This window comes from Macaca mulatta, chromosome 4 (genome assembly GCF_049350105.2).
Source record: "Macaca mulatta isolate MMU2019108-1 chromosome 4, T2T-MMU8v2.0, whole genome shotgun sequence".
In the NCBI taxonomy this organism is placed as follows: Eukaryota; Metazoa; Chordata; class Mammalia; order Primates; family Cercopithecidae; genus Macaca; species Macaca mulatta.
Genome location: NC_133409.1, coordinates 67,627,746 through 67,655,656, shown reverse-complemented (window position 1 = coordinate 67,655,656; position 27,911 = coordinate 67,627,746). Strand labels below are relative to the sequence as shown.

General features: G+C 38.6%; 1 long non-coding RNA gene across 1 annotated transcript; it reads left to right on the top strand.

Annotated features, from left to right (window-relative positions):
• The first annotated feature begins 15,481 nt into the window (after positions 1-15,481).
• On the top strand, positions 15,482-21,994 carry LOC144340652 (uncharacterized). The gene is made up of 2 exons (XR_013416897.1): positions 15,482-15,727; positions 19,849-21,994. It is a non-coding gene; the product is annotated as an uncharacterized LOC144340652 (long non-coding RNA).
• Positions 21,995-27,911: the final 5,917 nt, after the last annotated feature.

The window sequence follows — 27,911 nt, the reverse complement described above, 5'->3', positions numbered from 1 at the left end:
GGTGAAATTAACAAGATTGGAGATCCATTGACCTGGAGAGATCCAGGCCACAAACAGGCTGGGCTTGGGTGGCCATCCTGAGAGAGGCAAGAACAAGAAAAGTCTAAGATTTATTGAATGATTACTGTATGCCAGGACTGTTCCAAGGACTTTACAATGTATTTTATCCTCCAACAAAACTTTGAGGAAAGTACTCTTATTTCCATTTTAAATATAGGAATGCGGGTGGACACGGTGGCTCAAGCCTGTAATCCCAGCACTTTGGGAGGCTGAGGTAGGTGGATCACGAGGTCAGGAATTCGAGACCAGCCCGACCAACATGATGAAACCCCATCTCTACTAAAAATACAAAAATTAGCTGGGTGTGATGGTTTGCACATGTAATCCCAGCTACTCAGGAGGTTGAGGCAGAAGAATCACTTGAACCTGGGAGGCAAAGGTTGCAGTGAGCCAAGATCACGCCATTGCACTCCAGCCTGGGTGACAGAGTGAGACTAGGTCTCAAAAAATACACACACACACACACACACACACACACACACACACACACACACACACACACATATATACATGTATATATATATACACACACATATATATACACACACACACACACACACATATATGTATATGGAGACTGAGACATAGAGATGTTGAGTAACTTGTTTAAGCTCACATAGCTAGCTAAGTGGCAGAGATAATCTTGAAATCCAGGCAGTGTGACTTCAGGGCCTGTGCTCAACCACTATCCCATCTAGTATGGTAGAAATAGCCAGACAGACCCATACAGACGCTTTGGTTCTACCAATTTTTAGTTGTGTGAATTTGGGTTAGTAACCTGACCATTTATGATATAAGCGTCTACCTGTAATATAAGGGTGATAATACTTACCCATTTTCTCCATCTATAAGTATGACAATACTTATCCAATAGGATTATTTTGAGGATTAGGTAAGATAATTATGAAAACTGAGCACCATGTCTGGTGCATAAGTGAGTGGTAGATAAATACCAGTGTCCCTTCTTATTCCTAAGCAAGACATAGCTGGCCACTGCATTATTACTGTACACTGGTGAACCCATAGCTGCCCATACGTGGATTACTCTACATGGGCAGAGTCAAAAAACTGGAAAATGTGTTATTAGAAAAATTTTACTTCTAAGGTGGGGTGCAGGCAGGCAAGGCTGACATTCAGCCAGTATGCTCTGTATGCTCATGTCAGTTGTTAAAATATGGAAATAGGTCCACATGGGCTGGTAATTTAATGTTGTCCTCAGCCTTTTCCAGGGGCCCCTGTCACTCCAAGCACCCAGTTTTCTCTGCAGGCACACCTGGCCCAGGCCAGGCCTCCAGGATGCTGCTTGCAGAGCCCTGGCTGGTGCCCACCTGGTCCATCGGTGCCTGCGCTGTCCTGGTTGTTAAATGCTCAGATCACCACTGCAGGCAACAGCAGCAGAAGAGCTACACTGCAGCCCTCAGGCCTTGCTGAAGACCCCAGATCCTTGGGTGTAGGCCAGCAAAAGCAAGAAGCATATGCTGGGCATTCTGCCATCCTTTTACGTGCTTAGGGATCAAAGAGAGAAAGCAAGCAAGCTAGGTTTTCCTCCTTCCTTTCTTCCCCTCTCCTCATCCTCACCTTCGAAAAGTGACCTCTTCAGAGGCAGACTAACATTTCTAGACCCTTAGCAAAAATGAAAATATCTATGTTTATGAAATTAATATTCCAAAGTGGATCTACGCCACATTAATTTGACCTGAGAGATAAAAATCACCTCTTGGGCTCAAGTCAAATTGCATGTGGGCTCTGAACCATAAATGTCTTGCAATTACAAGGGCCACTTCTTGAAAACACGCTACCACAAAGTCCATCTGCACTGGGACTCCCCCCCCCCCCCCCCCCCCCCCGCCCACGCACCCATTCCCATTTACTATCAGTCTGGATACAATTGGCTTTGATTGTCTCTTTTGAAAACATAACTGCAGTTTCCTGTGAGCTGAGCCATACAGCCAGGAGGCATCTTAACAATCACATTTGAGCTGTCACAGTGGAGCTTGGTTAGGTTACTTTGGAGTTTGAGCCAAGACTTTATCCACTTTGCTACAGGCATTTGGGAGAAGGCTTCTGAGATTTGGCAAACGAAGCTAAGGATTGTTTATGAACCATATTTATCACACCACTTTCAGAGAGAAACACCTGAATCATATTTCCTTTTATATGTAAAAACTGGACAGCTAGCCAAGTAATTCTTCAAGCATAATCTTGGGCTGCTTTCTCGAAAATCCTATAATGTATCCCACTTTACAGATGAAGAAAATGACATTTAGAGACATTGATTTCCTTGCTTAGTGATGGAGTGTAAATAAAATCTTTCTGTGTAATATTCTGCCCTTAAGTTGCTTAGAACTGAGGAACAAAGATCAATCAGATAATATTTCCCAGGAAGTAAAAATCCTTTAAATTTATTTTGACTTTGTTTTTAAAGAGAAGGTTGATTAACTCATATCCACCTTCTTAATACATTGAAAATCTAAGAAATGAGGATGGTAAGTTTGTATGTGAAGGCTTTTTATTTTCATATATTGCAAGAAATAGGAAGGGACTTAGCGATTAGCTAGTCCAGTTTTCCCCAAAGTATATGTCTTAAGGTGTTGGTAGATGTTATGCATTAAAAGAATTTCATGATCAGATAAAGTTCAGAACAGTCACTTATACAATTAAACAGGTGTGTTTACTATAGGACTATCAGCAATTTCTTTTCTTTCTTTTTTTTTCTTTCTTTCTTTCTTTTTTTCTTTCTTTCGTCTTTCTGTCTCTCTCACTCTCTCTCTGTCTTTTTTTTTTCTTTTTCCTTGATGGAGTTTTGCTCTGTTGCCCAGGCTGGAGTGAAGTGGTAAGATCTTGGCTCACTGCAACCTCTGCCCCCTGGGTTCAAGTGATTCTCCTGCCTGAGCCTCCCGAGTAGCTGGGATTATAGGCGCCCACCGCCACACCTGGCTAATTTTTGTATGTTTAGTAGTGACGGGGTTTCGCCATGTTGGCCAGGCAGGTCTTGAACTCCTGACCTCAGGTGATCCGCCTGCCTTGGCCTCCCAAAATGCTGGGATTACAGGCGTGAGCCACCACGCTCTGCCTAACAGACTGACATGTTTGGGACTAGGAATATGCTGCTACATGCTTAACAACCAGTTCTCTGGAGAAAAAACCCTGCTTTTGCAGCAGCTGCTGATTTCTGTGGTGTAAATATTCCCACTACAGCCAATACCCAGCTACCAACATATCGATGATTGTGAAGTTGGGGAGAGATACATAGCAACACACATTGCCCAGCACTTCTACGAGACAGTGCAATAGACATAAATAAGAGCACACTTAACAGTAAAAAGTGGTAAATTAATTAGGAAGTATTGTGTTCGGTAATCGTTGCCTTTTAAATAGAGTTTATTTAATTAGAAGTTTATGCAGTTGAATTTTTAATAATGACCTTCTTTAACAATTGGCTCACAAACTTCCTAGACATTTAACAATTGACTTTTGCAAGCTGGAGCAAGCCGGCTCCAGCACACCACTGCTTATGGTCCCCAAAAGGATTGGGTGGGTGGGAGTAGATCATGTGGTGCTCCACAAAGTTATTTCACCCAAGACCCTTCCTTCAGGTAGTATTTTATAGGATTTGTGTTCTGTAGAGAACACTTCAGAAAGTGCTGATCTTGTCCAACTTTGTCAATTTTTCCCCCCCTAATTTTTCTTCATTTTCAAAGCTCCCATGGTTTCCTGACTACTCACTGGGAGCTTAACATACCACACTTCCATGGAATTCAATTCAATAAATATTTATTGGGCTCCTGTTATGCACAAAACATTATGCGAGTACTCCAGAGAATTCTAGATGACTAAGACTTAGTTCCTGTCCTTGGGGGGCAAACTGTAGGACACAGACACAAAGAACCACAGTGGGAAGCAGCATAGGCTGAGTGCCCCTAGAGCGGTACAAGCCATAACTTTGAGAGGTTGAGGAAAACGAAATCGCATCCAGCTGGAGATGTTACGATGGGAGATACTCAAGTCCAAAGGGGACCTGAGATTTAGCAGTGCCTCTTGCCTGGGACTGGAAGAGGCACAGGTAGACGGAGGAGCCGACGTGCGGTCCGCTTGTTCAAAGTCTGTGTACTCACTCATTTACCACTTCATTCAGCAGGCAAGGATTGGGAGGTTCTGGGGCGAGGCCAGTAAAACCTGCCTTTTTAAAACTTTACGTGGCTGAGCATCTGTTCACATACTAGTTAGCTACTTGGGTTTTCTCTTCTGATGAATTGCTTGTTTGGATCTTTTGTCCGTTTTTGACAGGCTTTCCTTTTTCCTCCCTTGTCAGTTTGCAGGGGTTTCTTGTATATTCTTTTGTGTAAGTTGTAGATATTTAAAATATTTTCCCCCAGTCTATCACCCACGTGTTTAATTTGTCTCTATCGTCTTCCGGCAGCAATGTAGTATAGTGGTTAAACCCGAGGGCTCTCTCTTCAGCTCCTAAATTCCTGATGTGACCTTGGACAAGCTATTTAACCAACTTGTGCCCGACTCCTCACCTCTGCGATACAGTAATGACAGCTTCTACTTCTTATGGGCGTTAGGAAGATTAGGTTAATCAATACACAGTAAATATTAAGCTTTATTTGTTGTCCCCAAATCTTTAATTTTGATTTCGTTGAATCTGTCAGTTTTTACTTTTCTGGTTTATGTTTTTGGGGGATTTTTCCAAAAATCCCCCAACATTTTCTTCTATTAATTTTATATTTTTATTTTTGCGTTTATTTATTTATTTTTTGTCTTGAGACAAGGTCTTGCTCTGTCACCCAGGCTAGAGTGCAGTGGTGTGATCATGGTTCACTGCAGCCTCAACCTCTGGGCTCAAGCAATCCTCCTACCTCAGCCTCCTGAGTAGCTGGGATTACAAGGCACGTGACACCATGCCCAAATAATTTTTAAATTTGTTGTAGAGATAGGATCTTACTAGGTTGCTCAGGTTGGTCTCAAACTCCTGGGCATAAGTGATCTTCCTGCCTCAGTCTCCCAAAATGCTGGGATTACAGGCATGAGCCACTGTGCTCAGACCATTTATCCTTAAATGGTGTGAGGTAGGCCTCTAAATTTATTATTTTTCATGTAATAAGCCAATGCCTTTTCTAAATAATTCCTCTTTTTGCAAGCAATATATCTTATGGTTTCTTTTACTTTTAAATTCTATTTTCTCCAATGTTAGTATTAGATTAAATATATTACATGTTAATATTAAAACTGCTGTTTCATCTTTCTTTGATCCATATTTGACTAGTTTATTCTTTTTCCATCACTTCAAATTTTCTATATTTTTAAAAAACATGTATCTTGGAAGTAATATTAATAAGAAATATTAATTATGAATAAGCTATTACTAATATTAATAATCAATAATAAATGCTAAAAGTCTCTGCCTTTTGATCTGTTTTAACTCTTTGACATTTTAATAATTACATTATGTATAACATGATATATAAGGGTATATAATAATCATATTAGAATGTATAATAAATATTTCTGCCATCTGATTTCATGTTTTCCATTTACCATGGCTTCTTTTAGTTTATTCTTTCTACTTTCCACTGGCGATATCAAATTTTCTTTTGCTTGTTTGTAAGTTGTACCTTCTAGATTAACTTCATGAGATTAGCTCAGTGTTATCTATTAAACAAGTATTATAAAATTCCCCTCTGAAACTTTATTAAAGTAAAATATTAAATTGGCTTTAGTAAAAGTAGAACTTTGTTCAATTTCTCTCACAAATATATGCAAATTAAAACCACAATCAAATATAATTTTTTAACCTCAAAAATTGATAACATTGAAAAGTTTGACAATACCCAGGGATGGGGAAGGTGCCTGGAAAGAGCCGCTCTTGGTGGGGCATGAAAAGGTGCAAACATTTTGGAGGTAATTTGACAAATATCTGTTAGAATTTAAAATGCACACACTCTTTGATCCATCATTTCTACCTCCGGGAATGCATCCAATGGATAAGGACTTTTATTGTAACATTTTTTGTTGTAGTAAAAATCCATAATCTTTTCAACCTTCTGTACTATTTGAATTTCTTACTATGAACATGTATCACTTTTATCATTAAAAACATACTATATAAAAATTATACATATAATTTATATAGTGCCTTTGTATATATATTTATAATTTTTATACAGTACATATATAGGTGTTTATATATACTTGGAAAGGAGAGAAATGTAAAGATCTCACAAAGCCAAACAAAGAATTTCTGATGTCAAAAATCTGGGAACCTCTAACCTAATGTATCACTTTAATCATTTTCTAAATAATATTGTATCTCAATGAAATAAAAATGGGGTTTTCTCTACTCTTATATCATCTTTCATCTGATTTTCAAAAAATTCAATGTATAGTTTTTCTCATTTATTTCTACAGGTGGATTAGCTAAGCTAGGAAGAAGTTAAAATAGCTTGACTAACTTCCCACAGTGAGTTAATGCAGCTGTAGGCAGAGCTCTGAGCTCTGACTGGGTACCATCACCTCCGGGAGGTGCACTCGTCTAAGAGAAACATCACCGAGGTAACAGTGACTTTCATTTGTCAGTCATTGCTCAGTGTTTTGTATATCTGTACAAGGAGGAATAAAGCCTATCAGGAATTTGTTAATAAATTTCATTTATTTTTAATTTAATAGACTGTCTCAGTCCATTTTTGTGCGGCGACAACAAAGTACCTGAGACTGGGTAATTGATAAAGAACAGAAGTTTATTTTTCATGGTTCTGGAGGCTGAGAGTCCAAGATCAAGAAGCCAGTAGAACTGGTGTTTGGTGAGGCTGCTGTCTGCTTTCAAGATGGCACCTTGTTGCTGCATCCACCCTAGAGGAGTGAGGCAGTGTCCTTACATGGAGGAAGAGATAGGAAGGCAAGAGGGTGCTCCCTTCATTCCTGAGCCCTTTTATAAGGTGCTAATGCCATAAATGACTTAATCACCTCCCAAAGGCCACACCTCTTAACATCACCACAATGGGGATTAAGTGTGAACATGGATTTTGGTGGGGAAATGAAGATTCAAACCATAGTGTGGACCATTCAAACTGGCCAGTCATCTACATGGCTTGGTAATCAATGAAACTTGACAATTTTACTGGCTTTCTATTAGAAAGAATTGCATAATTTCCATGAAATTTTAATTTTGCATTGCATTCTTGAAACAGCCCTAGAAGCCTCAGAATGAAAGTAATGGGGAGCGTGGGTTTGGAATAGACAGACCTGTTGAAGCCATGTTCCTGAGGTCTGGAAGCAAGGATTTGGTGATGGAATTTGCAGACTCAAGAGGGCTTCAGAACAGGGAGTCTAGGCAGCCCCCACTTCCAGCTTTGATTTATGTTCTGTTCAAACGAAACATCTTGCTTCCCGAATGACACTTTGGCTTAATTTCACCAGAGTAGCAATTCTTAATCCAAAGCCATCAAGAAGAATTTGCTCAGTGGTCAAACAGCATTTTTCTACTTGGAAACCATGAAGGTCCACTGTTGCACAATATTCTTGAGCAAACAAGGTAAAGGTGTCTACAGGAAAGAGGAAAACCAGTAAATGTACCAGACTAGGCTGGGGTCAGAAAAATTCAATCACCTTACAACTGCCATTCCAGTCTAGTCCCAAGGTGGCAGATTTAATTTTGGTTAATTCTCAACTTTTCAGGAATATATTATTCACTACTTCCTCTATGCTTCCAAAGCATTTAGTCCATATTTTCATTAATGTATTAGCCACATTCTGTCTTGTTAATAATTTATTCACCTATTTCCACAAATAGACTTTAAGCCCTTGAGGGTACAGACTGTGTCTTCATCTTCAAATTTTTCAAAGCCAAATGGAATGACTGGCACATATTAGGTGCTATATATTGTTTAAAGAATAAAAGTATAAACCAGTTTCTGAAGTCTACTTATATTCTGATCATGCAGTTATAAGATACTTTAAAAGAATAAATGTAACATTCACCAATGCAAAGATTCAAAACAGGTGTGTGATACAGTATTAGAAGACAAGATAAAGCAAGGGGCTCTTTTTTGGCTTGAAAAGAAAAATCTAATTTAAATCAAATCTAAATCATTATCTTTAGATTTGAACAAATTAAGTGCAATTTTCATTCTGATTATTCATTACCTGAACTCCTGACCACCTGGGTGACTGGAATGTCAAAGGTCACAGGTCAATTTAAATCCTTTTTGTTCACAAAACTTTCCTTTGTGAGAGGAAATCATTTGAATCACTACCCACCTTGAATCATTAAGCCTAATAATTTGTTGACTAAATGTAAATTTTTTTTTTTTTTTTTTTTTTGAGTCTGGATCTTGCTTTCTCGGCCAGGCTGGAGTATAGTGGTACCAACACAACTCACTGCAGCCTCAACTTCCTGGGCTGAAGCGATCCTCCCACCTCAGCCTCCCAAGTAGCTGGGACTTCAGGTGCGCACCACCACACCTGGCCACTACTTTAATTTTTCATAGAGACAGGGTCTCACTATGTTGCCTAGGCTGGTTTTGAACTTCTGAGCTCAAGTGATCCTGCAACCCTGGCCTCCCAAAGTGCTGGGATTACAACCGTGAGCCACCACACCCAGCCTGAATGTACATTTCTTATTTCAAATTACTTTAATGAACAAAATAATGCCAATTATAATATATCCCTAAATTTCAGCTACTCCCACTACTTATCTATATAATGGCAACTTAGAAGGAGAATTTATATACTCATAGCATAGTCACAGCCCTCTATGTCAAAAGGAACTGGTATTTCAAGTGAGAGGTAAAATATCTTTTTTCAAGCTGGTAGGGAGGAATTAATTTAAATTAATGGGATTTTAGGAATGGATCTTTAGACAATTGGTTGTAATTGGTCAACATTTTTAGAGTTGGTCAAAATTTTTAGAGTTGGAAGTAATTAGATCATAACTTCTAACAGAGAAAACCTCCAGGCTAGATGAGTAGTGTTCCTTACTCTGAGATTCAGTATCAGCATTTGCACTGCTTACTCATCAAGCAGATCTGAGGATGGGAGCAAGCACAGAAGACAGTAAGAGACACCTGCCACACAGTATCTCTCAAAAGATCAAAGTTAGGACTCAGGAGAAATAGATGAAATCAAGATCATGATCAATAAGGTCAGGTACTTTGGTTTCTTAGATGTAACGATGGCATTTATGAGAAAAGACTAATATGCACCTAAAGGAGAGAAGAGTGGGGCCTGGGAAATGATGCAGAGAAAAGGGTACCTGGTTCTAGGGATCAGCGGACTGTCCCTCACCCTCAAATTTAGGGTTGGTTTGAAAAATAAGAGAAGCACTTTGAGTGGTAGTCCTTGAATTCCCAGTGGAGACCAAGGGCTCTACCCAACATGAGAGGAAGCTTTGTGATATAACTGGCACTTTGACATTCCCGCTGCGAGGCAATTCTGTTTTGTTAAGAGCTGGTCATTTTCTGGATGGGAACGTCAAGCCGCCCGTCTTTCTAGATTTTGCCTGCCAAGGGACTGCCATCCCATGAGCAAGAACATTTCTTCTACACTGAGACTCTGCTAAGCTTAGGGCCCTCCAGGTATCTAGATGGGTGGAAGGGGAGAGATGAGCTTCTGGAACTGTTCCTAGCTAGCGAGACAGAGCAGGGGCCCCTCTTGGGGACCGGGAGCCACCACACCCCCCAACAAGAATGGAATTAAAGGAAAATCTTGAGTTCCTTCAAAGGAAGTTGCAGGCACCTAGCTAGCCCTGAGAAGTAAATGAGCAACTTGATAAGCAAGAAGGTAATAGTAGCTTAAAGAGTATCCAAGGAAGTTAGAATCACGAAATGTTAGGCTCCTCTCAGAAACTAAAGATAACATCTTAACCTATGTCCCTTAGTTGTCTTTCAGAATCCTGGAACCCCGCACCCCCACCCAAATGAATCTCCTCCAGATAGGGGGGAATCAAAGACCAAACTCTTTGTTCTAAATTTCTTCCTGAGGGGCCTGGAGGAGGTCACATTCCTGGCCCTGAACATTCTACTAATTCCAAATTTTTAGATGATGCTTTGCCTTCTTAACTAATTGGAAATCAGAAAATCTTTGAATCCACTTATAATCTATGGGCTCTTGCTTGGAGATGTCCCACCTTTTGAGGTCAAGCCAAAGTATAGCATCCATGTATTGATTTATGACTTTGCCTGCAACCTCTGCCCCCTGTCTTAAAAAGCCTTTACCTGTAAACCATCTGGAGGCTTGACTCTTAAGCAATAGCTGCCAATTGTCCTTGCTTAGCACCCTGCAAATAAACGCCTTCCTTTCTCCTGCTGTAAACCTCAGTGTGGATATCTCGTTTTACTGCGCCAGGCAGGTGGAGTCCAGTTTGGTTTGATAACATTAGGGGCTGGGAGAGTATGCATTCCTATTATAGTCACAGTAAGACTCCAGTGCTTGAGGTAACTTGGATGAGTTCCTTGCAGCTGAAGGAGTTGAACGAGAGTGTGTGTGTTTGCATGGCACCATTCCTGATGTCCAAATTATATTTGTCGATGGAAATCGAATTAAGTTTAACTGACTTCCTGCCTTTTCCTCAAGGATGGAATCTGTGAGAGAATTGTTGCTGCTGCTACTGATGATGATCAAGATATTTAAACTGAACTGCATTTTAAGGTTTTAGTCCTTTATTTCATAAGAACCACTGTGAGGTAAATAGGTAGCTACAATTGCACATTCCAGCTAAGGTAGCCTCCCAAATTCCCAGAGGTTATCTAGGCATGCAAATTAAATTTAGCTGAATGCAAATGCACTTCCCTGCTTTGTTTCAATGTCCTGCAAATGAAAAAAAAAAAAAAAAAAAAAAAAGAGAAAGACAAAGAAAAGGCCTTTAAAACATTTTCCATCTTTCTTGCTTTTCCATATCTTTCTGACTGGGGTAGTTCAAATTAGCATAACTCTAAGATACTATTTTAGATCACTTTTTCAAGTCAGTGCTCTTAAGACTGATACTGTCAAAGAGCAAAGGCTAAATCTGATATATATATATATGGTGCTGCAGCCCCTGTAACAGAGCCTGGAACTCACTTAATGATTTTTTTTTTTTTTTTTTTTTTTTTTTAGTGTGCCTGATCTTACAGATCCAAATGCCCAGTTCAGAGTTGTTGGATTGGAAGACTGTACACTTATTCCAATGATTCTACCATTAATCTAATCCCTTTTGGAATTCTCTTATTGGAATTCCTATCCTAGACCAAGGCATGTGGTTTGAAAGATTTATTGGTGGCAAACTTTGGTTTTGTGAGAGAATCTGCTATTTAGAAAATGCAAAAGGCATCTCTTGCCCAGTCTGGTAAATAAGTTGAGTAATCTAACTTTTTAATCTCATTCATATGTGATTAGAAATGAACGAGACTAATTTTCTGCTGTGTTTCTCCATAAACTATATCTGAAAGCAATTCCAAAACAGAAATTTCACAGATGTTTGGAAGAATGGTGATACCACTGGATTACGTGTATATCTACGTGGGCAATCACCTTAAATGGAATTGCATTCCTATTATGCATATTTTTAAAAAAAATCTTACAAAGTTTTGAGACTAAAAAACAAAATTCCAAACGGTCCTTATTCCATATTCATGGGCACTGCCTGGAGTGGGCCCGACTGTTGTGATGAGTTTGAGTTTGTGGCCATTCTTGCTGGTCCTTCAAGGTAGCAGAAAGGATGGTGCTGGTACCTTGGCTTCTTGAGCCAATTATGTTTTTACTGGAATTGGAGTAACAAGCTTCTGTGCTACCTATTAACTTCCTACATGCTGAGATGAGAATAGCTTGAAGCTGTGGAAAAATGCTGATATACTTAAAATAAAGAACCAAAATAGCCATATAAACAAACCTCAGGGAATTTTAACCAAGAAATTACTGCCAAATAAATCTGCAGCCAGTCAAAATGCTGAATATTTTATTTTGAAAAGGAACTATATTTTTAGTCTCTGCCATGCTTGTCAACACTCCACTGTAATAATAAACTAAACCATTCATTTAAAAAAAAAGATGGAAGTGACCTTTTTCACAAACTCAATTAGCCACCCCATGCATTAGTGGAGGCAGAAATGCACAAGTGACTGTTGATGATCACAAACACGAGGTTGGGGCATTTGTAGTTCATACAAGGAATAAGAAACATCTACTGTCAGATGGGAGTTCCACCAAAACTGTCGGTTTCTGTGGGCCCTTCCCACAAGAACAAAAAATGAGCTGAAAAATAAAAGTCAATTCTGGTCATGTTTCATGGTACTTCAGTAATCTTTTCTTCTCTCTTTTCTTCTTGAATGTTCATTTTATTGAGTTCACTGCTGTGAGGTGAAAGGCTAAAGAAACTAATTGTAAAAACAATATGCATCCATCTTAGATAATTTGGAAAATAAGCCAAAAATCAAAAAGAAAATAAAAATTACCCATTCCCCACCATTCAGAAATAATAGCTATTAACATTTTGATATATTGCCTTCTTATCTTTAAACGCATTATAGGTAAATAATTTAAAATACAATTATGAGGATGCATGTGATTTTGTCTTTTTTCCTTAGCATATTATAAACATTTTCCTATGTTAGTAAATAGTCTTCAAAAAGATAATTTTTAAAGGCTGCACAATAGCCAACCACATGCATAAAACATAAGTTTGTCATTGGAATTCCTATTAATAGACATGTAGTTTCTTTTCATTTATATTAATACATAACTATAATGAATACCTCTTTATAATGTTTTGTGTACTTGTATTAGTCTGTTTTCACACTGCTGATAAAGACATACCTGAGCCTGGATACTTTATAAAAGAAAGAGGTTTAATGGACTCATATTTCCACAAGGCTGGGGAGGCCTCACGATCATGGCGGAAGATGAAGGAAAAGCAAAGGGATGTCTTACATGGGAGAAGACAAGAGAGTGTGTGAGGGGAAACTCCCCTTCATAGACCCATCAGATCTTGTAAGACTTATTTACTATCATGAGAACAGCACAAGAAAGACCCACCCTCATGATTCAATTACCTCCCACGGGGTCCCACCCATGACACGTGGGAATTACGAGAGCTACAATTAGAGATTTGGGTGGGGACACAGCCAAACCATATCAATACTGTTATGATTGTTTCCTTAGTATGCATTTTGAGAAGTGGAATTCCTAAGTCAAAGGATGCTGTGCAGGTTTTAGCTAGTAAGTTTCTTGTTAAAAATAAATGATGCTTCTACTAATATATTGAAAACTATTGTAATAATTACCACCCTCCATTTACTTTTCTTTCAAAGATAAGCATTATCCCTTGAACCTCAGGATTATCAGTCCCATCAGTCCCATCTCTACTGGGTGCCACCATATAAAACCAAACATGATATACAGGTTCACTGAGATGGATAATTTGTCTCTCATCTCACTGTCTGCCAGAAGGAATATGGTAGAATGTGCTAGGTGATTCAAATGTACATCCAAGAAATGTGGCAAATATGTTTGGGGTGCCTGAAAAGGTCAATCTCCATCCTTAGGTGTCTGCATAAGCTTTGCTGAACAGTGGGGCTGGGCATTTTATTTTTATAACAGGTAGATCAGGGATATCTGACTCTACCTAAAGCAGCCAGATAGAAATCACAAAAGTTTGACTTAAGAGGCTAAAAGACTGTATTCCATGAAGGTGACTTCTTCTAGAAGACTGAGCTGCAGCAGCTTTTTTGGGCCCTGAGGACTGGTGATGAAGCAGAGAGAGCTAGGGACAATCTGCAAATGAAGCCAGAGGAGGGAGCAAAGGCACAGAGGGAAGCGGAGAGACCATTGGGCTGGGATAGAGAAGGGAGAGAAAAATAGACAGAGCAAGTGTTTAGTTACCAAAGATTTGACTTCCTATGTATATTCTTCAAGTTTCATGAAATACTCCTCTCATCTTGCAGTAAGTTCCCTTTTACTCAAGCTGACTGAAACGTGAGCAAGTTATCCTGACTCAAACAATGGGACTGATGTTGATCAATCTTCCCACTGTGGTAATCTCAGGCATATGTTCTTTGTTATATGGCTAGGTGCTGGTCAGTATATATTTTTTAAAACAAGAGAGTATAACTGCTGATTGTACCTTAATTTGAAAATGTTATTTTTTTTCCCTGTAGATAGGTCACATTGGTCAGACCACATGCTGACATGTGAATTTGTTCCCACCAAATGAGTCAGTTGAGATTTTAAAAAGCAAAAACAAAAAACCCAAACACCTCCCAATTGTTCTGGAGGATAAAAAAATGAGCTAGTTGGTCTTACTGGCTTGTACTAACAAAAAATAACCCAAAAAACCTGGCTTCAGTATATTTAAAACAATAACATTAGCTCTTTCTGCTATCCCAGTGGAAACAGAGTTGTAATAAACTACACATTGTCCGGTTTGGTGTGATTTTAACCTGGTAGTGGGATGAAAAATATTTGCTACATGGTTTAAAGTTGAAATGGCAAGAACAAAGTTCTTTCTTATTCACATTTTCTGAAGAAGCTCTCTGTGCATAGAAGAGTGTGAGCCTGGGATGGGACAGGTGAGACATACTTTGAGGGATGTCAGCTCCTGCTCATTTCTACCTAGATAATGTACATACTAGAACTAAGACAAGACTCTGGGGAGGCTGGAGTGGCTTTGGTTTTTGCTTTTATTTTGGAATAGCAAAATATAGATGAGGAGAAGATGATGCAATTTTTGTAGGAGAAAAGAGTGAAGGGACAGGGTGAGGAAACAGCAGAAGCTGTTGCTTCTCTTTCCCCATCTTCTTCCAAAATTGAAATACTGCAGTATCTTAGGCACAGTTTTCTGTGAAAATGCACAGAGATGGTGTCTTAGTCTGTTTTGGGCTGCTATAAAAGGACACCCAGAGGCTGGGTATTTTATAAAGAACAGAAATTTATTTCTTACAGTTCTGAAGGCTGAACATCCAGGATTGAGGGACCGGCATCTTGTGAGGGCCTTCTTGCTGTGTCATCCCATGGCAGGAGCAGAAGGGCAAGAGAATGTGGACACATTGGAGAAAGCAAGCAAAAGAGGGCCAAATTCGCTTTTCTAATAAACCCAGTCTCACAATAATGAACCTACTCGCATGATAGCAGCATTAATCCATTCATGAGGGCAGACCTCTTATGACCTAATCACCTCTTAAAGGTCCCACCTCTCAGCTTTGTTGCATTGGGGATTAAGTTTCCAACACATGCACTTTTGGGGACACATTTAAACCACAGCAGATGGAGATGTGCGTGTGGGAGGATCATGAAACAGCATCTGTGAGGAAATAAATGAAGCAGGGTTGGGAAAGACAGAAGTGAAGCTGCAATACAGCTACAACGGAGGTCTCAGCTGATCCCATGGTTTCTGGAGCTGGGCTGGCCCTTCGGAGTTAGCTCAAATTAAGGCAAGTGGAGTGGGCCTTATACTCTGCATTATCTACCAGTCATTGGATGTGGGCTGCTCCTGTGTCTTCAGCAGGGGGCATAACCTTAGGCAAAGCGGCTTCCTTCTGCTGAGAACTTTTCCTGTGGAGGTTCAATTGTGAGCTGTTGGCAGTCAACACTTCTGACAGCTAGAAGCAAATGCCCCATCCAGGGGGATCTGAGCAGTGCCCCACAGTAACCACTGGAGTACACACATTCCGCCACTTGGGACCACTTGCTTCATATGGTAAGTTTATCCCGACTGCGATAAGCTCCTCCAGGGTTCCTGGATAACTCTGCCAAAGACAGGTTATTAGGTAAACTATAGCCCTTGCTACTGCACCTGGTCCTGAGGCTTCAACTTACACACATCGTCTCTCCTATGACCCATTCTTGATTCCCTTCACCCTTGGCTAGCACCTGTCTTGGTCGAGGTGGCTTGTCTGGTGTGAGCAGACTTCATTCCTGAGAGGTCTGAGCCCCTGGCCACAATGCCCTGCTTAGGCTGTGGCTGCTGCATTTGCCTATTTATCACTAAAATTAGGCTTGGAAGTATAAAGAGATGCTTCATGGTATCACTTGGGTGCCCAATATATTCCTTCCCGCCCTATTGTATCACTTCAGTTCCACCTCTGATGATCTGGGTCACTTTACCCAGATGATTTACAGCAACAAGGATGATGACCTTTTCCTTGTCTGCTGGTCTCTTGGCATGAGGCTTTTGAAGTAACTGGGTGGCAGCTACAGTTTAAGGTTTACTGAGACTCTTACTTTGTTCCCTGGTGGAATCATTGCTCTCTGGGGATCAGGATCTCTAGACCACAGAGCCAAGTGTTTCAGGGATGGGCAATTTCAAATCTCCCCGCTGGAGTTGTGATAAATAGGGCTGCTCCTACTTCCACCCCTTGGTTCCTCGTGGACCTGGGTTATAGAATACATCAGGGGACACAGCTCAGTAACGTTTATTGATTTAGGATGTGCACAGCATTCTGGAGAAGAGTGTTGCGTATTTGCAGAGTGTCACTTCTAAGCTAGTGCCTCAGCTGCACCTTCAAAAAGCTGTTTAATTTTTATCAGGCACAAATTTTCTAAGTGGGACTGTATGTGATAGAACCAGTGGATCCCGTGGTTACGTGCTCACTGCTATACTTCCTTTGTTGCATAGTAAGACCCTTGTCCAAGACAATGTTAAACAATATCCCATATCAATTGGTCCAACACTCAGTAAGGCCTGTGATCATGGTGATGGCTGAGACTTGGCAGGCAGGAGAGCAAACTTGTACTTGAAATACATATTTGCTCTCAGTCAATATGAACGACTGGTCCTTCCTGGGTGGAAATGGTCCAGTGAAGTCAACTTGTCACCAAGTGGCTGATGTCCTTGAGGGATCATGCCAAACTGGGGTCTCAGTGTTGGCTTTGTTCCTGTAAAGTTGGTTGCAGCAATAGCAGCACTATTGGGCCCAAATATAGCCTCCATGTCTGCTCCCATGGCCTCTGTCCATGAGCCCATTGTGCCAACACTTGGCATAGCTGGTGACAGAAGCTGGCTGTTGTCCATGGGTCAAATAATTCTGTCTCATGGGTTGTTTAGTGAGTCTTCTATGATGAATGCTCTGTCATGGACATTAACATGGGAAACAAAGTCCCTCCCATGTGGTTTCTGCTCCTCTATGTCTATCTGCAGCCTATTCTCCAGACCCCCTTGTCTCTGACCTTCTAAACTTTCTTTTGACAGATCCAACCAACCAGTCACATGGTTTATCACTGTCCATGAAACCACGTATCATCTCGACTTGAGTTACTCTCTTACCACATTGTGGATGACTAAGTGTGCTACCTAAAGCTCTGCCCGCTGGGAGATCCCTCCCCACTGCTGCTTTCAGTGCCATTTGTGAGAGGGGCTGTGACGCAGAAGCCATCCGTTTTTAGCTTGTACTCATACACCAAGACACCCATCCATTGGTGAGCTCTGCTCAGCCTTTTACCAACTTCCTTTAGCTGCTCATAAGCGATCCCCTCCCCCATGCAGCTCAGGGAGAGTGCATGTGTGGTACTGTTAGATGTCATGTGGGGTTGGGCCACCTCTTCATGCAGCTTCATTGAGTGCTCTGATCCTGAAGTACCACTTCCGTCTTATGATGCATTGCTGCTGGGCGTGCCACTGAGCTTCTTAGTGAGGCTTGCTCCCTTTTTTAACCAGCCTGTCCTTGCTGCTCAGGTGAAAAGGCTTTTTGGCTGCATGCGGAAGATTCATTCTGGCATGCTCACCTCTACAAGCCTTTTCTCCCCTTCACTGTTGGCTGCAGCAGCTCTAGCATTTCTCCTACATTTATTGCAAATACGTTTTCCAAGAGGTTGAGAGCTTCCTCTCAGCATACAGCATCATCTTCTGGGATCCTTGCAAGAGTGTTGAATTTTGAATTACAAGATGATGCTCCCATATGAATGAGCCCTCCCCCGCTTATCTGAGTTGATCTTGTCTTCCTTGACGCATCACCTTGGGATCCAGCCCCATGCATGCCCCCCAAACCCCAGCTCTAGCTAGCACTGGTTGATTAGGTCCAGTGGCTTTTTTTTTTAAGCATAGAGACCCTGTCCTGGCTTAACAAGCTCAGCACTTCCCATGCTGGCTCATGTGACTTGATCCTGCGTATCGGTGTGATGTCCAGGAGGACAGATGGTTTAGATCCTGAGAGGCTCAAGTGTTGTCTTTAAGTTAAAAGACCCTGTAATGTCTTCAAGCAAGAGGTCAATGTCAGTCTTAGTAGAAGGCAGTAGGCTACTTCTGCAATCCCAGAGCACCCAAAAGGCTCTGGATTTCTAAAGTTCTTGAGCACATCAAGCCAAATCTTCACATTGCAAGTCTTAGGGTCCCCCCCACACACTCAATTTTTTGTAAATAGAATCATATGATTTTTGGCAATTCTGTATCCTCCTTTTTCTACTCAAAAAAATATTTCCAGGATATCTTTCTATGTCAACACATATACATTTATGTTAGGTTAAACTATATGAAAAGACTGATACTCAAATGTTTTGAACCTGCAAAAATGGCATTAGAGTTTAACCTAATGGAGCTTGTTCTTCCTGCAGAATTCCCATTTTGGTAAATGGCTGTTCCATCTTTCCAGTTGCTTAGGCCAAAAACCTTGGAGTCATTTTTTTCCTCCTTATTTTTTTCTCAGACCTCTAATGCAATGTGTCAGCAAATTCCATCTACTCTACCTTCAAAATGTATCCAGATCTTACTCAAACTGTATCACCTTCAAGGCTACCACTCTGAATCATCATTTCTCACCTGGGTTATTCTAATAGCCTCCTAACTGGTAACCTTTCTACTGCCTTTATCTTCCTTCTAGCCATACTTAAAAATATTTTTAAAAAATATTTTGTAGAGATAGGGTCTCTCCATGATGACCAGGCTGGTCTCACACTCCTAGCCTCAAGTGATTCTCCAACCTTGGCCTCCTAAAGTGCTGGTATTGTAGGCGTGAGGCACCATGCCCAGCCCCTTCTACCCATTCTTAACAAAGGAGCCAGAGGGATCCTGTAAAACATAAATCAGATCATGGCTCTTGTCTGCTCAGAATTGCCCAAAGATCTCCCATGTCACTTAGAATAAAAGCTAAAGTCTATGACAAGCCCTGTGTAACTTGGCATCTCTGATCTTAATGATCCTCTAGTTTACTTCTCTGCTGCTCACTTGCTTCTCTTACTCAACCAGTCTCCTTTCTTTTCCTTGGGCACATCCAGCTTGCTCCTGCCTCAGCGCTCTTGCATCTGCTGTTACATAAGTCAAGAAGACAGCTTACCCTAATATCCATGTGGCTCTCCCTTTTCTCCTTCATATTTTTACTCAAACGTCACCTTCCCTCATCTCCCTATTTCAAATGGCATCCTTCTTCGGCCTCCCTAGTCCTCTTGCCTGCTTCATTTGTATCCATAGTGCTTCTTAACATCTAACATGTATTTTCCTTACTTTTTTTGTTTACTGCCTCTCTCCACTAGAGTGTAAGGTCAAGGAGCACAGAATATTTTGCCAGCTTTGTTCACCTCTGAAGAAACTAGGATTGCCTGACATACAGAAACCATTAAAAAAAAATGTTGAATGAATGAATGAATGGATCATTTTCAATGACTTCATCATCTCTATAGATCTTTATTTACCCAGTTCAATCACTGGTGGACATTTGTTTTGATTTGTTTCCATTATGAACAAAGCATCCTCAAATATCCTTGTGAAAACATTTTTGGGGACAATCTTCTAATCCTAATGGAACTCCACATTTCCCAAAAGAGAAAATGGAGTTTAATAACTGTAACAACACTAATAAACAGAATTTCATTGTTTTGACTTTATCTTAGGCCTACAAAGCTTGCAAAATACACATGAGAAAATAGATGTCAACTGAAGAACCGCAAATACATTTCCTTCTCAAAACCTCGAGGTAAGGTTTGTGTGAAGGCATGCCGAAGTACATGAAGGAAGTTAAGAGAGAAGTTCTTATCTTTCTCCTGTGTACAATCCATCCTCCCTCTTTGTTATTTACTGCCTTGGCAACAGCTGAGAAACTCTAATTTCACTTTGACTCCTTTTTAATCCCCGTCACCACACTCCATCATAAGGTGTCATCTTTGTGTGTGAATGCTGGTGCTTATCTCTTACATTTTTTTCTTTTCTATATTTCCCTTCCCAGTCCCTGCCTACCCTATTTAGCTCTCATCTTAGCTGAATCCCTGCAAAGCTGAAAGCTAAAAGAAAATCTCAAAGAATCATTTCCCCAAACTATTTCCCCAAATTCTGTACCCAGAGGGATTCTAATCGGGAACCCTCCTTGCAGAATGAACCCAGGTCTCCCGGGGTCTGGAGCACATTGGGGGCAGTCATTGAAAAATGCTTAAATTAAATTAGGACTGGGTGCAGTGACTCATGTTTGTAATCCCAGCTACTCAGAGGGCTCAAGCCCAGGAGGTCAAGGTTGCAGTAAGCTGTGATCACACCACTGCACTCCAGTCTGGGCAAGATAATGAGATCCTATCTCTGAAAAATAAAAATGTTGCCTCAACTGCGTAAGTGATTTTGTTTAGGAAAACATGTGAGACATTTGTGGGGGACCCCAGGAAATATTTGGATGGAATTCAGAGGTGCCCAAGGTCTTATACTAGCAGTTAGGGGTAATAAGTTATTGCATTTTGGATTATTGCTGTAACTGTAACAGCAACTGTATATCCCTGGTGAGGTCTGCATTAGATAGAGACAAATGCAGTGACATTTTACACATCTTAAGCTAGCAACCAGCACTGAAGTGTTTTTTATTTGTCGATCCCTGCATGTCAGAAGCAATTGGAAACTCCCTCACCCACAGTTTCAAGATGTTTGTAAATTCTTTTTCTTTATTTTAGATACTTTATAGTCTAAGAATAATTTTTATCTTTGGCTCATCCTCTAGCCAAGTGTCTAATGCCTTTGTGAATTTATAATTCAGAATATTAATCCCCCCCAAGTTAGCCTTGTATAAACAAATGATTATAGAAATGATAAAACAAATGTCAAAGTAAAATATTAAAGGGTACAGAATTTCACAAATGAAAAGACATACAAGTATTGCAATCTGGGTGGGGCAGGGAATTGGAGAGGAGTGTGGGTATGCAGAAAAACGTTATGAAAGCATTTCAGTAAGTGATTGGGTAAGAAGATAGAGTCTAAGTTAAATCAGGGCTCAACTTGTTGGTTTGTGGCTTGGGTAGTATCATCTAGTCAGCAGTGGCCAGTCCAATGTCAAAATCTCTACGTGGACATGTCCCAGCTCCTGTGGCCAGCTAGAGGTGCTAATGCTGGTCTTCACTGGGAAGTGTGTAAATCCAGAACAAAAATTCTAACGTAATATTGCTATTGTTATGTAAGGTATGTATTTGTAGGGATTGTATGAATGTAGTAAGTTTTGTCATTACTATACCACTTTAAGTATGCTTTATCTGATTTTAAGATATGTGAGATTAAAGTAATTGACTTTGTTAATGGAACAGAACAGAGGCTTCAGAAATAACACCACACATCTACCACCATCTAATCTTTGACAAACCTGACACACACAAGCAATGGGGAAAAGACTCCCTATTCAATAAATGGTGTTGGGAAAACTGGCTAGCCATATGCAGAAAACTGAAAGTGGACCCCTTCCTTACACCTCATAGAAAAATCAACTCAAGATGGATCAAAGACTTAAACATAGGACCATAAAAATCCTAGAAGAAAACCTGGGCAATACCATTCAGGACATAGGTGTGGGCAAAGACTTCATGTCTAAAACACTGAAAACAACGGCAACAAAAGCCAAAATTGACAAATGGGATCTAATTAAACTAAAGAGCTTCTGCACAGCAAAAGAAACTATTATCAGAGTGAACAGACAACCTACAGAATGGGAGAAATTTTTTGCAATCCTTCCATCTGACAAAGGGCTAATATCTAGACTCTACAAAGAACTTAAATTTACAAGAAAAAAACAAACAACCCCATCAAAAAATGGACAAAGGATATGAACAGATACTTCTCAAAAGAAGACATTTATGCAGACAACAGACATATGAAAAATGCTCATCATCACTGGTCATTAGAGAAATGCAAATCAAAACCACAGTGAGATACCATCTCATGCCAGTTAGAATGGTGATCATTAAAAAGTCAGGTGCTAGAGAGGTTGTTGAAAAATAGGAATGCTTTTACACTATTGGTGGGAGTGTAAATTAGTTCAACCATTGTGGAAGATAGTGCGGCCTTTCCTCAAGGATCTAAAACTAGAAATACCATTTGACTCAGCAGTCCCATTACCGGGCATATACCCAAAGGATTATAAATCATTCTACAATAAAGACACATGCACACGTGTGTTTATTGAGACACTATTAACAATAGCAAAGACTTGGAACCAACCAAAATGTCCATCAATGATAGACTGGATTAAGAAAATGTGGCAAGTATACACCATGGAATACTATGCATCCGTAGGAAAGGATGAGTTCATGTCCTTTGCAGGGACATGGATGAAGCTGGAAACCATCATTCTCAGCAAACTATCACAAGATCAGAAAACCAAACACCGCATGTTCTTACTCATAAGTGGGAGTTGAACAATGAGAACACATGGACACAGGGAGGGGAACATCAAACACTGGGACCTGTCAGGAGTAGGGGACTAGGGAAGGGATAACATTAGGAGAAATACCTAATGTAGGTGACGGGTTGATGGGTACAGCAAACCACCACGGCACGTGTATACCTATGTAACAAAACTGCACGTTCTGCACATGTAGCCCAGAACTTAAAGTATTAATGATAAAAAAAAAAGAAAACACATACACATATATACACAAGTTATTGACTTTATTATATTTTTAAGTTTTTTAGAGTTATCATATAGATTGAATGCTACAAAAGAATGTTCTTATTAAATTTATTAAATCTGCATGACAGGCATTTGAGCAATTCAGATGTGTTAAATACTTAATTGTAGTTCGAAGTGTCTAAGAAGATTTTGTTATTTAAGACAGGAAATTTTAGTTTTTAACTTATGAACTAATTTAAACATTTATCAAGGAACATGAAAATAACTCTTCTTATTTTTGAACAATTGCTATATTTCTAAATAAAAAAGAAAGATTCGCAAACTGAATTTAAATGTTCAGAAAAATGAAGATTCTTAATTTATAGCTTTAATAACTTGAATACTAATGTTAAACCCTGCTATAGTCAATGATTGGGCAAGCAGACAGAATCTTCCTTTCTGGACATACAAACTCTGATTTTTAAGAACTCCATTGATAATTCCCATTGTGATCTCAGAGACTTAGAGTAACTTAGTCCACATAGACCGAGTTCCATATTGGGGAAACATGCCATGGGGGAGGAGTTGTGCATGTGCAGTTCCCAAACGGGTCATGCTGTTCCTAGATGCTGACTGGAGTGTCTAACTCACGCCTCATTTTTAAAAGTTTCATCTTTTCATAGCTGCTTGAATTCTTCAAGGTCTTTCTTCTCCCCCACAACATTATTTAGACTCATTTATATTGCCATATGTAGTCATTTAATATTCATTCCATTCTATGAATGTACCACTGTTATTTATTCATTTTACTGTTGATGGAAATTTCGGGTTGCTTTCAACTTTTTATTTATTATAAGTAATTTCTGTTATAAATAATCTTATGCTTATCAACTGTTTGCACATGCAAGACTTTTGCTAGTATCTGTAAATATCTAGGATTGGAATTGAAGGGTGAATTAAAATAGGTGATGCCAAAGGTTGTACTGATTTCTGCTGTACATCAGCATAGGAGACATCCTGTTGCTTTAGGTCTTTATGAATACTTGATAGTGCCAAGATTTTTAATATTTGCCAGTCCTGTAGGACTAAAATTTTATACCAATGGGGGTTTAATTTGTATTTCTCTGGTTACAAATGAGCTAAGAATCTTTTAATGTTTTTAATATTTGCTTTCCTTCCTTTGTGAAATATTTATTTTAGTCCATTTTTTATTGGGTTATTTATTATTTTTAACAGACCTTGACACATAGGAAGAGATATGTATTGTATGTATTATTGATTCATAGGAGTTCATTATATATTCATGATCCTGATCCTTTGTCAGTTTGATGTGTGGCAAATATCTTCTTCCAGTTGATGGTATGTATTTTTTCTCTCTTTTAATGGCTATTTTTGATGAACATAAATTCTTTTAATGTAATTTATTTTGTAAATATTTTCCTTTATAATTTACATCCTTTGAATTGTGTTCAAAAGCGGCCTAAGTACTCTGAGGTGATAAAGATATTCTCCTATATTTTATTCTAAAGATTTTTTTTGTAAAAACACCCTTTTATTTTGAAACACCTTCAAGCTAATAGATATGTTGAAAAGATAAAAATAGTACAAAGGACCTTAGTATACCCTATTCCCAGATGCACATATTATTTACATTTTACTCCCATTTTCTTTTGCATTCTCTTTCTCACCTTTTGAAAATCTCTTTCTTGAAAACTTTAATGGTAAAGTAAGTACATCATGGCCCTTTACCCAAAACACTTCCAATTTATTTTTTTATGAATAGTGATATGCTTCTAAAAGTTTTAAAAATTAACTTCTCCCATTTAAATTCTTGGTCCATCAATAATTCATTTTTGAGTAAGTTATGAGGTAGAGAGACAATATAAATTTTTATGGAGATATCCAAGAGTCCCACACTCTCTGCAAGTAATCCAGCATTTCCTCTGTAATGTTACTTACAACAAATATCAAGATTTCACATGTGCATGGATCTGAGTCTGGGCTCTTCAATTTGTCTCTTTGGTCTGTTTGTCTGTCCTATTAAGATAGACTACATTATCTTAATTACTACAGCATTGTAGTAAGTCTTGATATCTGACTGGGGAAATCTCTCTAAGTACTTTTCTTCTTCAAGAGTGTTTTAATGACCATAAGATCTTTACTCTTTCATATAAATTTTAGAATTAGTTTGTCAATTGCCAGGAAAAGTCACTTGGGGATTTTGATTAGAAATTAATGAAATCCGTTGTTAAATTAAATAAGCAAGAGGCCAGTAAACTGAGGTTGTCTTTGTACCTTGATTTCCTATGCAACAAACTGCAACCTAACTTAGCATGTACTAAACTTGACATTTTTTTCTAACAAATGGCTGGGTTTCAGCCAATCACAGGTAGCCAACTGATTACATCATGAGAAAATAAGGCAAATGCCAGCTGTAGTGATTCAGACGGTTTCTCTACTTGGCTTCCATATTCAGTCTATTTCCATAGCTCATTGCTCATGTTCCTGGGTAGAGCTCTCTGAACCCCTTCTGGTTCTGAATGCTGCCTGATTCATGAAATGTTCTTTGCTCAAATAAATTCTGCTAAACTTAATTTGTCTGAAGTTTGATTTATAATACTATAAATCAATTTTCTAGGAACTGACATCTTTGCAAAATTGATCTATAAAGTTAGTATGTTCCTCTATTTAGTTACTTTAAAAATCCCTGCAATAAATGTTTGTAGAATATTTTTGCAGAAAAATATTGCACATTTTTTTCATATTTATGTCTCAGTATTGTATATATTTCTTGATATTATAAATGGTGTTTTTAAAAAATGTAAAATTCTAAATGTTTGTTATCAGTATATAGAATACAAATTGGCATTATAGTTAGTAAGCAGGCTAGAAGCTCTAATGTTAATAATACATCTGTAAATTTTTAAGGTGGTCTGTGCTTACAATTATATGATTTGCACATAGTAACAATTTTGTTTCTTTTTTCCCGATCCTTATATCTTTCAAATGTTTCTTATTTATCTAGGATGACTAGGACTCTTAAAATAATATTGAATAGAAATGAGAATAAATGTTCTTGAATTGCTCCTGATTTCAAAGGGAATAATTTGTAGTATTTCAACATTGGGTGTTTACTGTCATTTTTTTGTGAATGTCTTTTATCAAACTAGAAAATTTTCTTCTATTCTTAGTCTATTGGATATTGAATTTCATTGAATGCTTTTCCTGAATCTCTGTGATGATTAATTGATCCTCTTTAATCTGTTAGATCAGTTACATTAATAGATTTCTCTGAGTTTGAACCTTGCATTCCTAGAATAAACCTAACTTGATTGTGATATAATACATATTATGTAGGATTATACTATATAGATTTCAGTTTGTCAATATTTTGTTGAGAGTTTTGCTTCTATTTTTATGGATGAGGTTTTTTTTTCCTGATTTTACAAATTTTGTAAAATAAGTTGAGGTAATGTTCTCTTTTCCTGCTTGCTGAAAGAATTTGGTAAGATTGAAAGTATCTGTTCCTAAATTTAGTGAGAACTCACCTGTAGAACCATTTAGGTTTAGAGTTTCTTGTGGGAAGATTTTTAATTACTGACTGAATTTTGTTAACAGTTATCAAGCCAGTCAGATTTTCTATTATTGCCTGAGTCATTTTTGGTAATTTATATTTTTCTGAGAAGTTGGCTGCTTCATGTAATTTTTCAAATTTATTTTTATAAACTTACTCATAATATTCTTTTTCTATCTTTATAATTACTGCTACATCTGTGGTTTGGTCCTCTTTTTACCTCGGTCTTAATATTGTTTATTTATAACTTCTCTGTCTTTTCTTGATCAGTTTTGCTGGAATTTTGCCCATTTATTAGTGTTTTTAAAGATGTAACTCTCAGCATCTTGATCCTCTTTATAGCTTTTATGTTTTCTATTTTGTTAACTTCTTCTCTTGCCTTTATTCTTTCTTTTTTCCTACTATCTTTGGGTCTATTCTGTTTTTCAAAGTTAACTTCTTAAATTGAATGTTTAGTGCAGTCATCTTTAATTTTTATTTCTTAAATATGGTCAACATAATTATTATAGAAATTTATAAAATAAGTTGCCTTATCTGTACTGCTTCTTTTTTTCCCTCTATGAGTTTGGAAGTTGTGCAGTTTATTTCTAGTCTTTTAGTGTATCCCTAGAATTTTATCATGTATATTTAATCAATGTGTCTAATGTTAATAAATATTTTATTCTTTTGAATAATCTATATATATCCATATGCTTTTCCTTCAATTACCTCTCAGTCAATTTACATGCTATTATTGTCAGCAGGTAAGAGCTATATTTAACTCAGTCTGGTTTTTATTTTCTCATCTCCACAAATTAGACATTGTTATCTCTAAGTTACTCCATGATAAAAAAAAAAAAAGTCATCACCATTTTGGGTTCCAAGGTAATTATTGCAAGTCCTAATTATTGCATGACTTCCACTGGCCTTCATTGTCCTAAGGAGTGCAGACTTTTAGTCTAGGCCTGATTTTGGAGGATACCAAAACTATTTTAAAAATCAAATCTGTGAAACTATTGCTGTTTCTGAGAACTGTTTACCTCAGACAAATTTCCCCTTGATTGAGATGATCAAACAACGGCTACTCTCTCACCCTTTCCTGTTTTCATACCCTGACACATACTGTGTTTTCTTTCTAATGAAACAAGTCTGGGGGAATTTTCTCGTACCCCTAAAAACCTGCTTTTAAAAATAAAGTTCATGAAATATTTCCCCTCTTACTGGGATTCCACTGATTTCCACTGGTTCCCTTTCCTTTCCTTGCGCCTGAAGCCTTGAGTCTTTATTGGCGAATAAAGTATTGGGTTAGGTATGAGATATTTAATATGTGAAAACAAAAAGCCTCAGTAAATGGAGACGTGGGCTTTACTTGTCAGAGTGCATTCCATGTGTTTCCTGAGTAAACGTTTCAGAAAAACCCTTAAAGACAACAGACTCTAATCAGGCCAGCACAGCACACACACAAAAAGGCCAAGTGAAAGCGTAAGATAAGAGAGAATTATGACTATTCTCTCTGAAAAGGAAAACTCTATTTCTGAAACTGTAGAGTC